This window comes from Mya arenaria, chromosome 7 (genome assembly GCF_026914265.1).
Source record: "Mya arenaria isolate MELC-2E11 chromosome 7, ASM2691426v1".
Lineage (NCBI taxonomy): Eukaryota > Metazoa > Mollusca > Bivalvia > Myida > Myidae > Mya > Mya arenaria.
In genome coordinates this window covers 35123686-35139250 of record NC_069128.1, presented here as the reverse complement: position 1 = coordinate 35139250, position 15565 = coordinate 35123686, and the positions used below count along the sequence as shown (strand labels likewise).

The 15565-nt window shown below is 36.4% G+C and overlaps 1 long non-coding RNA gene across 1 annotated transcript in view; it reads left to right on the top strand.

Annotated features, from left to right (window-relative positions):
• The first annotated feature begins 616 nt into the window (after window positions 1-616).
• Window positions 617-15565, top strand: part of LOC128240083 (uncharacterized) — a 66806-nt gene continuing 51857 nt past the window's right edge. Inside the window, exons 1-3 of the long non-coding RNA XR_008262038.1 lie at window positions 617-787; window positions 3752-3832; window positions 7347-7470. This is a non-coding gene — a long non-coding RNA (uncharacterized LOC128240083). The remainder of the gene's footprint in view (window positions 788-3751; window positions 3833-7346; window positions 7471-15565) is intronic.

Genomic DNA, 15565 nt, shown 5'->3' with positions numbered 1-15565 from the left:
CGCGCTCCCATATAGCTACTAAGGGGGAGCTAATCTCGAAGGTATCTTCGGAACCAAGAGTGATAGGAGCTTGGTTCTGGTATTGAAATTTACGTCTCACCATACCCTACGTCACGCGCACGTCGGTGCATCTCTGACGTTATTACGTGACAGTTTCCATTCGCCTATAACGTTATTTTATACACTAAAATGCAGCACAAAATGCCGTAAAATGGGGTCGGCAATCTCGAAGATATCTCAGCATCCCTACACGTGATCAGGCTGGGACCAATTTTTCCATGTAGGGGACGCTAAACCCTTCAAGATGCACCCCTTGGGGTGTGCGGGATGATAGTTTTTGACTGGTTCCGGATCTGCGCTTGCGGGGTGGCAAATCTTGTTTTGTAGTATTCTTTAACCGTTTGTATCGTTAACGTTTTCTGGCGTTTATTACATAAGTAAGTACATTGTCACTCAAGAAGCACAGGTGTCAAAATAGTTTGTATGAAAATGGTGTATAAATAAATTTGGGATCCCCGACCTGAGCATACAAAATATTTTTATTGTAAAACGATCATTTCCAACGCCGTAAACTGTTGACTGCTACCACCGGACTGCTAAGCAGTTGCCTGCAACATATGCCAAACACAACAAAAGCAGCAAAAGACGAAGCATAATTGTTGTCGTGTGCAGCCCTTACTAGTATATCGCATCGGTGGATGAACGTGATTTAAAAGGCATCAACGAAACATTCGGTTCAATGGTCATATTTAGCAAAACCTTGCCTATTTAAACACCATGAGCAGAGGTACCTAGAGATCGGACGAACACAGATTCGGATATCATGATCTTGTGATAGTGTCGCGTCTCAAATTAATGCAAAACAATATATTGACATCTCAATTCTATACATGCGTAAGAATGAAAACCTCAGCCCTAACCCTAACTGATTTAAAATCATTGTATTAAAACGGTACCTGGTCAACTAGCCATTTTAAGGCAAATAGTCTAAAATAATAGACATGTTATACAGGATTCTTCCGATCCCGTACGTCTAAACTGGTTGGTACAAAAAAACAAGGGTGTTTTGAAAAATACTGAAATTGTATTAAGTGGAGTATTTTATGGCTGAAATTGATCATAAAGGTTTATATTCATATTTTACCATGTAAGTGAAGAGTTATTTTGCACAAAACAAGCATTTAATGCATTAAAACACAAATGTCATGATTTTAACACATTATTTACCTTTCAAATAAAACGAAAGTTGACTGACACAGACAACAATTATGCCAAGCGGAACAACTCAACCCAATCGTAATAACTCTGCCACCACCGACAAGCTTCAAATAGACCTCACAAATACATGTACAATCATAACAACTTGGCCATCGGAATCCGATTGTTTTAAAATTGTGTCCTAAAGCCTTGCAGGTTCCCTTCATGTATATATTGTTATGTTTTGACAGAATGAAATGAAGAAAACCGTTCAAACTCATAATTATTCGTTGGATATTTTTTGTGTACGGAACTAATCTAAATTAACATTATCTGGTAATATTTCTTGTTTTTATGATAATTTATATAAGCAATATGCCTTAACCCAGAATCCCAAATAATTACCCACTTTTCATACATACAAAAGAATTTGTACATGAAGGATTTGTCATATTAAAAATCGTAAAAAAAATCCGTCATACAATTACTTGGACTATTGAGCCAAATAGGCCCCATTTTGGTCAATAGCCCTCACTTGGAAAAAAATGGTTAAAACGCCCCCAATTTGGTCAAAACGCCCCAATTTGGTCAAATAGCCACCAGTCCTTTTTATTTAAATGTATATTTGAAGGTAAGTTATAATATTTTTAAGATATTTGTATGAAATTTACATACCCAGTAATTGCTAATCAAACAACAGCATTTGTTGATAATTAAAATGTTTTGAAATATAAAATATAATTTGCACATACCGGTATTAAAGACTTATTAATTAGAGAAGGTAGGGCATCTAAATTATCACATTGTGCAATAATCCTTCGAAGAAAGATTAAACTGGGTTCACACTTATCTTAATAACTGACTTCAAAGGGTTCACACTTAGCTTAATTACTGACTTCAAATAATTAAGTTTGCACAATATTAAAGTCAGTTCACACTTAGCTTTATAACTGACTTCAAACAAGTTTGCACACCTACTCATTGATATTTATGCCCCCCTTTGAATAAGAGGGGTATATATATATATATTGCTTTGAACATGTCGGTCGATCCGTCCGTCCGTCGGTAGACCAAAGCTTGTCGGGGTGATAACTCAACAATTCCTTGACATATGGTCATCAAACTTGACATGGAGATAGGGCATGACCAGTAGATGACCCCTATTGATTTCAGAGGTCATCGGGTCAAAGGTCAAGGTCACAGTGACCTTAAATGGTAAAAGGATTTTAAAGCTTGTCCGAGTGATTGATCAACAATGCCTAGACCTATGGTTGTCAAAATTTACATGGAGGCTGTGGTCATCGGGTCAAAGGTTAAGGTCACAGTGACCTTTAATGATACATGGTTGTCCGATTGGCAATTTGACAATGCCTGCACCCATGGCCCTCAATCTTGACTTGGAGGTGGTGTCTGACCAGTAGATGACCCCTATTGATTTTGGGGGTCTTCAAGTCAAAGGTCAAAGGTCACAGTGACCTTGAAGTCAAACACAACAATTCCTGGACCATCAAATTGGCATGAAGGTTGGGCCTGACCAGCAGTCTCATGATTCCTCTTGATTTTGATTTCATTGGGTCAAAGATCACGAAAAGGTTAACAAAGCTTCTCCCAGAGATATCTCAACAGAGCCTGGACCTATGATCATCACATTTGACTTGGGGGTTGGGCCTTAACTGTAGATGACACCTTTTAATATATGAGGAAGGGGTCATCGGGTCAATGGTCAATGTCACAGTTACCTTGAACGCAAAAAGCTTGTCTGTGTGATAACTTGACAATGCCTGCACCCATGGCCCTAAAGCTTAAAATGATTGATTGTTAGCAAAGCTTTCATTGTAGAAATGAGTTCATGAATATGGTGCTGGATGACAATTTTTAAAGAAAATATCGGGTTATTCATGTTTGTTTTGTATTATTGACATTTTTAAGTGTATTTTTTTTTTTTTTCATTTTTAATAAGTCATATTTATTAATTGTGAGTGTTTGGTTGCAAAATGGACTATCCTTGTGTAGAAAGCATTAAAACTGTCAAATATATATGGCGCAATATATTCTCCATCAACAGATTCTTGCATTTTTCTTTTCGGATTTTTTTTTGAAAAGGAATATTTATAACAACATCAAAATTTAAGTGTTAAGTACAAATAACGCCATGTCAGCCGTATAAAAAATGAATTGTCCGATATATCACTGTCTGTTTCCGGACTTTCCCTGTGCCATCATACTTCATTACAACTGGAATTTTAAGCTTCTTGACCCGACCGACACTTTCCACATAATTATATTTGAAAAAAGGTATTGAAAATATTTACTAAATGTAAAAAAATATATCTGAGTGGCTAAATCTAGTTGTCTTGTATATGTGTTTTCAGAGCAAAACCACAATAAAGAAGCTTGATTTTGTAACAGAAACCTGGTTGTATATTGCTGACTAAGACCGAATGACTACTAGTATAACATTACAAGCTCCTGTGTGCTGTGCTTGTTTAAGTCAACTTTTTTTCAGTCAGTTTGATATATAATTATGTTTGCCCTTTTTTGTCCCTTTTAACAGGACTATTTCCTGTATTGGTGGAGGAGAAAACTGATGCTTCCTCCTATTGGGATACAGATGCAGAGAACCCAATTTTCAAAAGTATGTAACGATTATTGTGATTCTTTATGATTTATCTTCTCTTTTTCATTCTGCAGAATATGTTGGTAAGCTAGAATTGAAAATAGTGATAAGTGCCAAGTAAATAACACCCACTTTTGAATATTTCTAAATTATTTTTTTGTTTTCTGACATGCGTGATCCTTACCACTCCTGTGATTTCTCTAGATAACGCTCCAGGGCTTTCATTAAAGTGACACTCTTATTCAAAAGCAATATATACACATGTAAATAAACATAAATTTTTACTGATAAACCTTTAACGACTTACTAAAAAATGCATTTATGTACAATATTTATTACTGATAAGTAAGTTTGTAACCCTGTATTTTATAACAGGAAATTGCAAAAATATTAAATGATTGGTGATAGTTAAAAGATTTACTGTGATCTACTATAGTGGCATAAGGTAGAAATACAGTCTTTTAATTTTATGCACATTTTTACAAATTAAACTCCGTATCCTTCTTAAGAACAATTGTTTTCAACATTTATTCATCCTTTGTGGGATATTAAAACAAAGAATTAATTGTAGTAAATCTAATTTGGGAGTATTAAAGAGTGTTTATTTAAGACTTTGAAACTGGAAGTATTAACTTCCTGTCAATCATTATTTGAAGTATTTACTGAAATTTGGAAGTTTAGGTCTCTCGCAGTTTTCAGCTTGTAGTAAAACATCAAATAATTGGCAAGTTGCCATAATCAGAGATTTCATATTATTAAAATACATACTTCTTGAAGCCTGATTCAAATTGTGGCCATCAAAGTAATATTGACACCAGGTGTTGATATTTTTAAATTCCAAGCTCTCAACTGTGGAAGTTTTCTTCAAAATTATGGAAGTTTCTGTATATCCAAAGAATCAATTTTGGAAGTATTAGCCAATATCTAATCTAGGGAGTATATAATATACTTTAAACTTTAACGGAAGCCTTTACACTCTCCAAAACATGCATATAATGATTTATGCCAAAAGCTTTTCCCCTCATGAAACAATACCAAATTATTACACCTGTGCTTGGCATCACATTATTTGAACAAGCCTGTCTATATAAAATCTAGAATTTAATAAAACCAAGAAAGCAGTTCACCAGTGCAAGGCTTATAGGCTTGTGCAGTTTTTACCACATGTCTTGAATGTTTAATTTTTGAGGGATGTCACTTTAGCTTTTATTAAATAGCAGACACTTTAATTGCCAAATTTAAAAAGGTCATCCTCTTCAGATGCATGAATATGACCTGCCCCACTCACATGAGTCTGTTCATTGTAAATCATTTTCTTTGTGTTGAACAAAACTAATTTAAAACTATATTAAACTTAGACAATATTGATGTATGTCCCTATGTATGTTAATGACCAAATATAATCAAAGTTGTCAAAAAAATCAATCTGTGAGAGTGCAGCTTTTAAACTTCTAAATTGTCCACACAGTTAATCAACAAACCTGGTACACAATACTTACACTGTACCGACATTCCTCGTACATAATACTTACACTGTACCGACATTCCTCGTACACAATACTTACACTGTACCGACATTCCTCGTACATAATACTTACACTGTACCGACATTCCTCGTACACAATACTTACACTGTACCGACATTCCTCGTACATAATACTTACACTGTACCAACATTCCTCGTACACAATACTTACACTGTACCAACATTCCTCGTACACAATACTTTCACTGTACCGACATTCCTCGTACACAATACTTACACTGTACCGACATTCCTCGTACACAATACTTACACTGTACCGACATTCCTCGTACACAATACTTACACTGTACCGACATTCCTCGTACACAATACTTACACTGCACCGACATTCCTCGTACACAATACTTACACTGTACCGACATTCCTCGTACACAATACTTACACTGTACCAACATTCCTCGTACACAATACTTACACTGTACCGACATTCCTCGTACACAATACTTACACTGTACCGACATTCCTCGTACATAATACTTACACTGTACCGACATTCCTCGTACACAATACTTACACTGTACCAACATTCCTCGTACACAATACTTACACTGTACCGACATTCCTCGTACACAATACTTACACTGTACCGACATTCCTCGTACACAATACTTACACTGTACCGACATTCCTCGTACACAATACTTACACTGTACCGACATTCCTCGTACACAATACTTACACTGTACCGACATTCCTCGTACACAATACTTACACTGTACCGACATTCCTCGTACACAATACTTACACTGTACCGACATTCCTCGTACACAATACTTACACTGTACCGACATTCCTCGTACACAATACTTTCACTGTACCGACATTCCTCGTACACAATACTTACACTGTACCGACATTCCTCGTACATAATACTTACACTGTACCGACATTCCTCGTACACAATACTTACACTGTACCGACATTCCTCGTACACAATACTTTCACTGTACCGACATTCCTCGTACACAATACTTACACTGTACCGACATTCCTCGTACACAATACTTACACTGTACCGACATTCCTCGTGATTCCTCGTACACAATACTTACACTGTACCGACATTCCTCGTACACAATACTTACACTGTACTGACATTCCTCGTACATAATACTTACACTGTACCGACATTCCTCGTACACAATACTTACACTGTACCGACATTCCTCGTACACAATACTTACACTGTACCGACATTCCTCATACACAATACTTACACTGTACCGACATTCCTCGTACACAATACTTACACTGTACCGACATTCCTCGTACACAATACTTACACTGTACCGACATTCCTCGTACACAATACTTTCACTGTACCGACATTCCTCGTACACAATACTTACACTGTACCGACATTCCTCGTACATAATACTTACACTGTACCGACATTCCTCGTACACAATACTTACACTGTACCGACATTCCTCGTACACAATACTTACACTGCACCGACATTCCTCGTACACAATACTTACACTGTACCGACATTCCTCGTACACAATACTTACACTGTACCGACATTCCTCGTACACAATACTTACACTGTACCGACATTCCTCGTACACAATACTTACACTGTACCGACATTCCTCGTACACAATACTTACACTGTACCGACATTCCTCGTACACAATACTTACACTGTACCGACATTCCTCGTACACAATACTTACACTGTACCAACATTCCTCGTACATAATACTTACACTCTAACGACATTCCACGTACATAATACTTACACAACTTACAATGTACCAACTTTTTTTTTTGTCAGCAGCTCTGTGTCACTGGTTTTCAGACACTGTGCAGAAATTGGCTCATTCCAAGATAAAAAGTGAAATATGTTGTCAACCTGTGAGACTGCAGCTTTAAACATGAGTATTTTTCACTCAACCTCCTTGATCACTTACCTTTAGGTTAATGCACCTCTATTTTTATTTGTTTTAGGATTTTATTAATTTGTTTTAAAATGTATTACAGGCTGGAGCTACAGCTGCGGCAAATTAAAATGGAAATTATGATGGCAGTGGCCTACTTGTGTTTCACAAACCTTCCACTGAGATTGAGACCAGCATGCAAGACCAAAGTCAAAAAACACAACAAGGTACATTCTTGTTTTATAATTCTTATTGTTTTTTTTGTCACTGTTTGTAACCTGTCTCTGAGCTACTCAATATTTCGGTGAAATAACTGTTTTGTGCACAATGTTAGAAGACTGAGCATGCTCAAGTTAAACTTTATTTATTCTACAACAATTGTGAAGGAAGTTTTATTAACTTGTACAAGTTCGCTCTCTTGGAATGATGTTGGGAGAGACTCTGTAGTTGAGGGAAAACTGGACAACCCTTAGAGCTTGACAACAGCCAACCAAACACAAATGTGCCGAAGGAATCAAACCAACCATACAAATAATTGAATAGTTAGTTATTGCTTAGTTGAAGCTCTGTCTATTGGTAGCAAATATGCCTGTATGGTTATAGTATTAAGACAAGAAAACTTTAATGTGTGAGAAATATTTTAAATTTTGTCCATTAAAGTTTAGTTTAAAATTCCAATTTGATTACATTTTCTTATTTTAAACTTTTATAAAACAAAGATTTTGTAGTACAACTACTTAAAGGGACTCACTTATGCTTTTGGATCAATTTAAATGTACCTGAAGACTTATTTTATAATTATTTGACTCTTTGAAACCAAAATTGCAGGAAAACAGCAACAACTAAAGTATTTAGAATAATCTGGCTGTATTGGGGTGCAAACCCACTGCAGAACAGGCAAGAAAAAACAGTAAACTGATGCCTTCACCACTCAGTCCAAAGGACTCCTATAATAGCTGATGTATATTTCAACTGTAGCCTGGATATACAAGTATTATGGGTCAGTCCGTTTATATTCTTTATTTCCAATTACAAAAAGGAAAAGGCCAGCAGTGTAATAAGTATTATTTAACAACAATGCAAAAAATTAGAAAACATTTTTCAGATGCGACTTCAATAAGTGTCAGGACAGCAATGCCTGAGAGATAGAATGTTACTGGTAATTACATGTATGAATTAATTCTAATATTATCCAAATGATAGTTGTTAAAATGACCACTTAAATACATACACACTGACCACCCTCTCACACACTATATAATAATGTACGCGCAATCTAAACGCAAGCAGGCAATGATAAATTAACATGAACATATGTATAAAACACCCCGTTACACTTCCCCCATAAGGGAAAGTTTGTCCTCCAATTCTAAAATAAATGTAATACGAGAATAATTTATGCAAAATATATCAATCAAACAAATTTAAGGTACCGTTATCCGATGTTCATCACACCAATCAAAAATGTTATTTAAGTTGTCTCCCTAGCACCGTATAAAATATTACAATGTTAAATGCCTCATCAAAAAGGAAGAAACATACAAATTGTCAATGTGACAAATATATGCATGTGCACATATCTGAGTCGCAAAACAAGAATCTTTTTTTAAACACCATTGAATGCAATTACAAGTTCAGAAAACTAAACGTACAGTATATATATATATATAAGATCAAATAAATAAAATATGAGCACTGAAATAAATTCATTATAGATAAACTTGTCTATTACAACCTGAAATAAAACAGAAAATTAATTTATCTCCTGAGACTTGGTTTATATTAAAACAATCAACAACAAAATTGCTGACTTCCTGTTTTGCTTTAAAAAATCATCTTCTCTGAAACCACCACTCTCAATTCAATGATACTTACCAGGAAACCCCTTTGGGTGACCCTCTACAAAAATACATTATGGAGTCACGATTGATCAACAACAACAACAACAATAGCAACAACAACAAAATGGCCAACTTCCTATTTTGCTTTCTCCTCTAAAACTACATCTCCAATTTCCATTAAACTTTACAGTAAGCTTCTTTGGGTGACCCCTTACAAAAATACACCAAAGAACATGATTGATCAACAACAACAACAACAACAACAAAATTGATAAAAATCTGTATGTTATGTAACGTTAACTCTTGAAGCAAGGGCAGCAAGTATTGCTTCATGGTCTCCCTTTTTGTTGAAGATTTCTCTACTTTTTATTTTTTGGAACAAGGGAATAGATTTAAACAAATTAAGTCTTCAACATAATCCCTTTAAGGTAATTATTGTTCTTTTTTTAGGTTCATAGATTCAAATAATTCTAATACAATTAGTCTTTAGAAGATTTTTTTTTATTAATGATAAATTAAATAATCAGACATAATCATTCCATTGAACTTCATGTAGATTATTTTAAGCTACAATCTTATCTTATTTGTGGATAGTGAATAAGCCTTAATGGATTTATTAAAAGAAACATTTGAGTTTGAACATGTGAAGGAAGGTGATGTTGATCTAGATTGTAGAGAAGTGATGATATTAGTGGAAGGTGCTGAAGGTGTTCTGATGTTTGATATTAAGAGTTTAAGGCAGTTTATTGATTTAATTGGATGGTACACTGTTGACTGTTTGTGTATCCATAAGGGATGCAAAGGAATGGCAAAACTGTTATTCGAATATTCAGTAATTCTTTCGATCGAATATTCGATTACCAAAGTACATATTTTAGAAGATGTTGTTTATAAACTACTTTGATTATTCGCTAAAGTAATAGCCGGGACATTTTTACCCTACTCTGTCATAGCTAGTACGCGCGGCGGATACCGATTTTCCCCAAATGAGCCTTTGATTTTTAGCTCTACTGGCCAAAGGCCAGAAGAGCTTATGCGATGGTAATTTGTACGTAGTATGTGCGTCCGTGCGTCTGTAAACAATTCATGTTTATATGATACAGTCTTCAGTTTTGATTGTATCTTGATGAAACCTGATCATGATCAAATATCCATTAGAGCTGGGTTCCTTTCGAAAACCAGCCAGATCCGCCCATGCATGCCTAGATTATGGGCCATGATAGTATAAAAATCCTGTTAACAATTGCTCGTTAACACAATACAGACTTCAGTTTTGATTGTATCTCGATGAAACATGTACAGTATCTACATATCCATAAGAGCTCGGTTCCTTTCGAAAACAAGCCAGATCCGCCCATGCATGCCTAGATTATGGCCCTTGATGGTATAAAAAAATCAGTATGTCAGTAAACAATTGCTTGTTAACATGATACAGCCTTCAGTTTTGATTGTATCTCGATGAAACTTGTACAGTATCTACATATCCATTAGGGCTCGTTTCCTTATGAAAATCAGCTGGATTTGCCCATGCATGCCTATATTATGGGCCTTGAAATGATTAGATTATGGGCCTTGTATAAAAAATGCTATTGTGTAATCAATGCTTGCGAACATGATACAGTCTTCAGTTACCCATAAGGGGTTGGTTCTTTTCGAAAACAGTGATGTTGACCACACAAACCCAGCCAGTAGAGCATAGGCCCTTTTGGGCCTCTTGTTTTTCATTATCAGGAAGAAAAAAAGAAATACATTATAAATAAGTATGGAATAATTTCAATTCCGTAGCCGTAGCCTTTAAATTTTTAAAACTTGTGAAATTAGATGGATTACTAGTCAAACAGCGTTTGCACCAAAGGAGGGCCTTACTTAGGATGAGCAGCCTCGTTCTGAGATTGACCTCTTAATTAACTAAATATAACTATGGAAAACCCAAACCAACTCGAGAACTAGTAAAATAATAATATGAAAACAAATATTGATTTGACTCATCTTATGAACAATGATATAGAAAATGTATCCTAAAACGCTATATTATATATACTGTGAAATCATTAATGCTCGTGGGGCATTAATGTTCGTGGTTTTCGTGGGTTCGGTGATCCACGAATTCAAGATCCCACGAAATATAAACCCTTTATTCACTTTTCAATTGCCTTGTTACGTACATACTCTAGTATATTATTTACAGAGGTCGCAGTATAGTGTGTTAAAGCCTGTCTCACTGTATAACTTACGATCATTATTCTGTTAATATATTATAACTGCCTTTAACAAATAATGAACCAAATCAATTAAATGTGTTTTATGCAGCAAATGACAGTTATAAGCATGTGTGCTGTTAATGAAAATCTCCAAGTTTACAAGATGTGCGTGATGAGTGTCTGTACTCGATTTTTTTATTTAATGAAATAATTAATCGTTTACTAGTACATTGAAGGTTACTAAGCACCGAACGTGACAATATACGCACCTTTTCGGTGTTTTCACAGTTTGCAAAATTCTTAATTAGCATTAAATGGCTTCCCCTATCTGTATTTATGATCAGGGTACATCTTCTTTTATTACCTTTATTCCCAATTAAATCGATAAGTGACATGGGTATATGCACTAATTGGCATGTCGTACCACATTAGCGAGTGTCATAAACCGAGTGACGTAGAAGACGGAAATCACGGGCCAGCGCGTGGATATTATGCAGACGATCTAGGACGATCCATAAGTACCCACGAAATTGTTTTTTTTCGGCAAACCACAAAATTTCATGCCCACGAACATTAATGATTTCACAGTATATACATTTGTATTTCAATGCTCAATCATTGTAACGAAACATGGAAAACCTTTTAAAGCACATGGTTGTATGTCACAACATTATTGTTGCACATGGTGTTTATATCATCACTGCGATTTAGGCTATGTTAGGCACAAGTTAATTTGCAGCCAAGACCTTACATTGACCTGAAATATGAAGATTCAAAAGTATAATTGAATCGATTAATACAGGGGTGGCTCCAGGACTCTCTAAATAGGGGGGGGGGGGCACAATTAATTATAAACATATCAAACTTTTTTTAATGTATTTGTTTAATCATATAATGAAATGGAATAAACATTTGTCTTCTCTGTCAATGATGTTTGGCAGATAAATTGAATTAAAAAGATATCATTTACTGAGATAAACCTTTCAAAAAACAACAAAGATATCTAACCGTTCTGGGGAATCGAACCAGGGTTGATGGACTAACAGGTTTAGTTGTTAACCACTCGTCCACCTCAGACACAAATACTTATGCTTTAAAATTAGTGCTATATAAACCTTCACAAAGTATATTGATTGCACTCAACGGTACTGTAGGTACTTTAAATGTCATCGTTATAAATTTAAGTTATCTGAAATAAAAACAACTTGACAACAAATTCAAAAAAAGTTGTTTCAAATAAATTGTTATGTATTTATTTACAAGGGCTCTAGCATAATTTAGATAACTAGACGATAATAAAGGCCGAAATGGAAAGTTTCAAAGCAGAAACTTTTTGAATTTAACCTTTGTTAAATGCCCGTCATGCACACACATCTTATTGGCACACAATGACATTATGAAAAGCAATGACAAACATTTTATGTGCACATGTTAAAAGTGTAAAACAACTTATATTTCTGGTAAATGATTTATTCTGAAAACAGTAAACTTACGCATATAACTGCAGCAATAATTGTCCACTTTTGATCAGCTGTCTTTGTAAAATGCGGCGCTGATTCTTTTTAGCTCACCTGTCACTTTGTGACATGGTGAGCTTTTGTGATCGCCTTTTGTCCGGCGTGCGTCGTGCGGTGTGCGTCGTGCGTCGTCCGTCAACAATTTACTTAAAAGACATCTCCTCCTTAAAACTTCATAGGGATGTTCCTTGGGTGGTCTTCTATCAAAGTTGTTCAAAGAATTCAATTCCATACAGAACTCTGGTTGCCATGGCAAACAAAAGGAAAAAGTTTAAAAATCTTCTTCTCCCAAACCACAAGGCTTAGGCCGTTAATATATGGTAGGTAGGATCACCAAATGGTCCTCTACCAAGATTGTACAAATTATGGTTCTGGGGTCAAAATTGGCCCCGCCCCGGGGGGTCATGGGTTTTCTCTATATGTTTATAGTGAAAACTTAAAAAATCTTCTCCTTTGAACTTACTTGGCCTAGAGCTTAGATATTTGGCATGATTCATCGTCTAGTGGACCTCTACAAAGTTTGTTCAAATTATGGCCCTGGGGTCAAAATTGGCCCCGCCCCGGGGGGTCATGGGTTTTCTCTTTATGTTTATAGTGAAAACTTCAAAAAACTTCTCCTCTGAACTTACTTGGCCTAGAGCTTAGATATTTAGCATGATTCATCGTCTAGTGGACCTCTACAAAGATTGTTCAAATTATGGCCCTGGGATCAAAATTGGCCCCGCCCCGGGGGGTCATGGGTTTTCTCTATATGTTTATAGTGAAAACTTCAAAAAATCATCTCCTCTGAACTTACTTGGCCTAGAGCTTAGATATTTGGCATGATTCATCGTCTAGTGGACCTCTACAAAGTTTGTTCAAATTATGGCCCTTGGGTCAAAATTGGCCCCGCCCCGGGGGGTCATGGGTTTTCTCTATATGTTTATAGTGAAAACTTAAAAAATCTTCTCCTCTAAACTTACTTGGCCTAGAGCTTAGATATTTGGCATGATTCATCGTCGAGTGGACCTCTACAAAGTTTGTTCAAATTATGGCCCTGGGGTCAAAATTGGCCCCGCCCTGGGGGGATCATGGGTATTCTCTATATGTTTAGAGTTAAAACTTCAAAAATCTTTTTCTCTGAACTTACTTCGACTAGAGCTTAGATATTTGGCATGATTCATCGTCTAGTGGACCTTTACAAAGATTGTTCAAATAATGGCCTTGGGGTCAAAATTGGCCCCGCCCCGGGGGTCATGGGTTTTCTCTATATGTTTATAGTGAAAACCTTAAAAAATCTTCTCCTCTGAACTTACTTGGCCTAGAGCTTAGATATATGGCATGATTCATCGTCTAGTGGACCTTTACAAAGATTGTTCAAATTATGGCCCTGGGGTCAAAATTGGCCCTTCCCCGGAGGGTCATGGGTTTTCTCTTTATGTTTATAAGTGAAAACTTCAAAAAAATTCTCCTCTGAACTTACTTGGCCTAGAGCTTAGATGTTTAGCATGATTCATCGTCTAGTGGACCTCTACAAAGATTGTTCAAGTTATGGCCCTGGGGTCAAAATTGGCCCCGCCCCGGGGGGTCATGGGTTTTCTCTATATGTTTATAGTGAAAACCTTAAAAAATCATCTCCTCTGAACTTACTTGGCCTAGAGCTTAGATATTTGGCATGATTCATCGTCTAGTGGACCTCTACAAAGTTTGTTCAAATAATTGCCCTTGGGTCACAATTGGCCCCGCCCCGAGGGGTCATGGGTTTTCTCTATATGTTTATAGTGAAAACTTAAAAAATCTTCTCCTCTAAACTTACTTGGCCTAGAGCTTAGATATTTGGCATGATTCATCGTCGAGTGGACCTCTACAAAGTTTGTTCAAATTATGGCCCTGGGGTCAAAATTGGCCCCGCCCTGGGGGGATCATGGGTATTCTCTATATGTTTAGAGTTAAAACTTCAAAAATCTTTTTCTCTGAACTTACTTCGACTAGAGCTTAGATATTTGGCATGATTCATCGTCTAGTGGACCTTTACAAAGATTGTTCAAATAATGGCCTTGGGGTCAAAATTGGCCCCGCCCCGGGGGTCATGGGTTTTCTCTATATGTTTATAGTGAAAACCTTAAAAAATCTTCTCCTCTGAACTTACTTGGCCTAGAGCTTAGATATATGGCATGATTCATCGTCTAGTGGACCTTTACAAAGATTGTTCAAATTATGGCCCTGGGGTCAAAATTGGCCCTTCCCCGGAGGGTCATGGGTTTTCTCTTTATGTTTATAAGTGAAAACTTCAAAAAAATTCTCCTCTGAACTTACTTGGCCTAGAGCTTAGATGTTTAGCATGATTCATCGTCTAGTGGACCTCTACAAAGATTGTTCAAGTTATGGCCCTGGGGTCAAAATTGGCCCCGCCCCGGGGGGTCATGGGTTTTCTCTATATGTTTATAGTGAAAACCTTAAAAAATCATCTCCTCTGAACTTACTTGGCCTAGAGCTTAGATATTTGGCATGATTCATCGTCTAGTGGACCTCTACAAAGTTTGTTCAAATAATTGCCCTTGGGTCACAATTGGCCCCGCCCCGAGGGGTCATGGGTTTTCTCTACATGTTTATAGTGAAAACTTAAAAAATCTTCTCCTCTAAACTTACTTGGCCTAGAGCTTAGATATTTGGCATGATTCATCGTCTAGTGGACCTCTACAAAGTTTGTTCAAATTATGGCCTTGGGGTCAAAATTGGCCCCGCCCCGGGGGATCATGGGTATTCTCTATATGTTTAGAGTTA